General features: G+C 36.1%; 1 long non-coding RNA gene across 1 annotated transcript; it reads right to left on the reverse strand.

Moving 5' to 3' along the window:
- Positions 1-3,032: 3,032 nt before the first annotated feature.
- On the reverse strand, positions 3,033-4,077 carry LOC113506574. The gene is made up of 2 exons (XR_003401739.1): positions 3,194-4,077; positions 3,033-3,157 (listed from the first exon to the last, which is right to left on the reverse strand). It is a non-coding gene; the product is annotated as an uncharacterized LOC113506574 (long non-coding RNA).
- Between the last annotated feature and the right edge of the window lie 207 nt (positions 4,078-4,284).

Genomic DNA, 4,284 nt, shown 5'->3' on the forward strand with positions numbered 1-4,284 from the left:
ATAGTGGTAGGCAGAAGAGTGCTCATTACGCAGTGCTGTATCCTTTAGGCCCGACTATAAAAGTTTATGTTGCTACACTTGCCGAAATTACGAGCCGAGCTAGTTTTAGATGGTTTTTGTCAATTTAGTTTTATATTTTATTCGTAATTTGACTTACCATGAAAGATCTCGTTACATCCCGAACCTATCTATTCTATATGCTGTTGAAACCAGTTCCACCTTTAATTTCGTCGTCCTTGAGTCAATTGTACAAACTATTTGGGTTCACCGAGTAATTTGTCGGTCCCTCGTTAGCGTTACCTAGAATTCCTTCAGCAGGGCGGCCATCTTGTGCTATTGCATCATACTCGGGCGATGAGTTGGCGTTATTGAAGGGTCGTACCTCGGAGGGCGCGCGCCCACACGAGCGGGCCAGCCGCTGCGGTTGTGTGACCCTGCGGTTTTGATGATTTACACATCGGTTATGACGTAGAGGAAACTTTGCTAAGTTGTACAAGGTCAGTTTAGATGTATCATGCACTGTCCTTGGGACTGGTGAGTTTTTGCACATGCTAGAACGTAACATTTTCTAGAAAGGAAACTGGATAAGACTAGGAGAATATGTCAAATTATTTATGTGAGAACCGGCAGAAGTCTTTACCTACCTTGACGGAATAGTCTATTTTTCATTCATAAATGAGAAAATTCAAACACTGTCTCCGTATATGATATTTCTGCCGCTCGTCTGCCCCGTCTATCTAACAATCACACAAATGATTTGAGAATTTACGAGGCGCCCTGCGCAGGTGGCTCGATCCCGCTTTATTGCAGCCCCGGAACACCCTGTATCATACACTAGGAAACGCTCTGGCTTTACTTGATATTGCTTATTGAACTCGCTTTGTGAAAATGTTGCTGTATTTGTTTGACTATGGTATATATGTTGAATGTAGGTGTGTAAGTATGTATGTATTTAATGTCATGAAAGAATGAAGTCTGAGTGTTTATATATATAAAATTTTTATCTTTACATTTAAACAAAAGTATTTTTTCTGCATTAAGGGAACTTCATAGAATGATAAAACTAGTAACTAGACATTAAAATCAGTTTTAATATATTTTTCTCGTGAGAAGAGAAATAGGGGAAAAGTTATAAATAACGGTCGGTTCTTAGTTTTTTCTTTATTTCCGTGCTTCAAACTGTTGTTATTTTTCAATTTTGTGTAATTACAGACTATGTGTAGTGTTTAGTGTTGCTATAAAAATTGTTTTTACACACCGATGCGCTTCAAAAAAACAGAGCAAAAGATTCAGAAAATCGATAAAAATTTTGGTGGTTCGATATAACGAACCACATAACGCCTATTATAAGTAATGTTTTAGATAAGAGAGGCCAGTATATCTCCCTGTCGACACTCCTGACCATCCACGTTTGATTTATTAGCCATACCTCATTTGGGGGTCTCTCCCTAAACTATTATACCATAGATTGTCCATAGATAATAAATTACCATCACTTATATTTTTCCTCGTAGTCAACAAAATATCAAATTCCATTAATAATGGATGCGTTAGCGTAATTATATATGTATTGACAGCTGGTGTAATGTTCGACTCATGTTAAGGTAAAAACGAGGAGCGAAAATTTGCCTTACTGTTATGAATATAAAGGCGTTATTATCATAAACTAGAGAGTTGGAAATGGTAATGTAAATACTAAATTGACTTATTCCAACTGAATGCATCATTCACTTATTAATTTTAAATTGGTTTGAACAGCCGTACAATATACTATCACTAGTACAAACTCTTCATCCATCGGTATCTATATGGAGTCTTCAGTCTTCCACTCCTCATTTCATATTCTCCAGGGCTGTGGAACCCATTAAAATAAGACCAACCGCTTAATATAAAGGACATCTGAATTCATATCATTGACGAGCTCTCGAAGTCTCCATCTTTACGACCTCCTGGCAGGCTCCGAGTTTCGCAATGAATATGAGAACAGACAAACCGACAGATATTTTAGTACCGTATCTATGGCAGTACATTAAGGCTGTATGTTTAATTAACATCAACTTTATGAGAGCAGGAGTTAACGGTAGACATCGTAAAACCTACCCCGGATGAGATATGACGTAGTAAATTGTGATGCAGAAGTACCACTTGTATAGACTTTTTGTAGAGTCTAATTATACAAAGAGTTTTAACAGGATCTGGTTATATTGCTGTGATAGTGCTTCGGCACGTACAGATGAACAGATTTTGCAAAGAAAAATACAGTCACAATCATACCTAATATCTTAACGAACAATATTTTTTGCGACAAAGCTTCTTAAAAAAGTAAGTTAGCTATAATATCTCAATGTATTATTTTAGATTGCCAGTTGATATATTGGGTTTACCAAAAGGTTGGCTTAAACCTTCTGAGTTACAATTGTAGGTGCGAAAGTAATACTCATGTTAAGATAGTAACCCCAAATGTTGGGGATAACACTTATTGCCGGCTGCAGTATCGCAATGAGTTATAGCCTGTTATGGCGTCTCCGTCTCCGAAACGACTGCGCCCGTAATCATGGGTTCGAGCGGATCAAGTACACCATAAAGGTATTTATGATAAGGAACCTTAATCCCGGCTTGGGTACCAGTATTGAGTTAAGGTGATTGTTTTATGTACTGTACTTGGGTCTATGTAGATTACTAATAATAATACTAGCCTTAATACGTCCCACTGCTTAGCACTAAACCTCTTTATATATTGGAAAGGTTTTAGGGTCGATTATCGCTCATCATAGCCCACTTCGGATTGTCAATTTCAAATTTCTGTTTTAGGAAGCCAGGTTTCCTCATGACATTTGACAATGGTATCGACAAAAGAAAATGAAGAAGGTACTTTTTATTTTTTTAAAGTAACATTGATTTTTTTGTATGGTTTAATTATTGTATCAAAATATATAATTTTCTTAAATATGTAATGTGGTTTTATATTGGTCATTTATCTATTTAAGTATAGATATCGTATCTGGATGGATTCTTAAAATAAATATGAAAACTGTTTTAAAATTGTTTTATTTCTTTGCAGTATTTATCATCATTGTGTCCGCTTATCTATTTTCGTGTGTAAATAAAATTATAAAATCATTTTTTTTCTTTGTATCTGGTTTCATTGGAAAAATACCTATGTTGCAATAGCCAAGCATATCGAAATGTAAACTACGTCCGAGATTATATTAACATCCGTGAATGTTGCATGTTCACCTCGATTCCGAGACACGCAGCGAAACCCGCAGAACGTACCGCTGAACCATCGCGATAACTTCACTAAACTTTTCCTTATACGGTAACTGCCTACCACGTAACATTACGCTTGATTCACGTCACGTAGATAATCACGCAGTCATTACAGATTGACTCATTAATGATAACTTTCGCTGACTTGACTTGATGACAGAAATTAAAGGCAGTATATTATTACGATGATTAGACGTTTTCGTATTTTCCGTATCTAGTTATATTAATGTCTTATGACTGTATTTATAGCTGAAGGGATTTCTAGATCTTTCTCTTATCGCTGAGATGACAAGATAGATTGCGTCGCTCAAAGTTCTTCAGTAAAACTGCATCGTCAGCAGACTTTTTTGCATATTAATCCAATCTTGACAAAAAAAAACTTCTTTTAGGTATAATGTGAAGTCATAAAAACCGGCATGATGTTTTTTTTTATAAGGTCTGCTGTGACCCACTCCTATGCAAAGGCATCCAGCAAATGAAATCCTGCCACACTTCTCTATCCACGATAGTTATGGTAACATAAGTACTTGGCTTAAGACTTGAGATGGTACAACAAACTAGTTTTAGAATGTAACCATTTTAAAACCAGGTAAGAAAAACTCAAAATCCAATAACCGTATAGACGGGTTGGTGCCGAGTAATTTGTAAAACAATAGAACTATATTAAAATACTAGCTGTTGCCCGCGACTTCGTCCGCGTGGTTAGAAGAAATTGCGACCATAACTTGAGATGTAAACTATCCCTCAAGTTGGATCGAACTGCACATGGTGTGCGAATATTATTATAATCGGTTAAGTGGTTTAGGAGTCCATTGAGGATAAACATTGTGACACGAGATTTATATATATTAAGATTAGACGAGATACTTTACACCTAATTAAAGACTAAACAATCAGTCTTACGGTAATGCCCGCTTGTATTTTACACAAAAACTACGTAAAAATTAACTATTTCTTACTAAATAAACATTTTTAGAAATCGTTGTGACGTCCCCAGCCCGCAATAAATACTTA

The sequence above is a fragment of the Trichoplusia ni genome (genome assembly GCF_003590095.1).
Source record: "Trichoplusia ni isolate ovarian cell line Hi5 chromosome 20 unlocalized genomic scaffold, tn1 tig00000050_group19, whole genome shotgun sequence".
NCBI classification, from domain to species: Eukaryota; Metazoa; Arthropoda; class Insecta; order Lepidoptera; family Noctuidae; genus Trichoplusia; species Trichoplusia ni.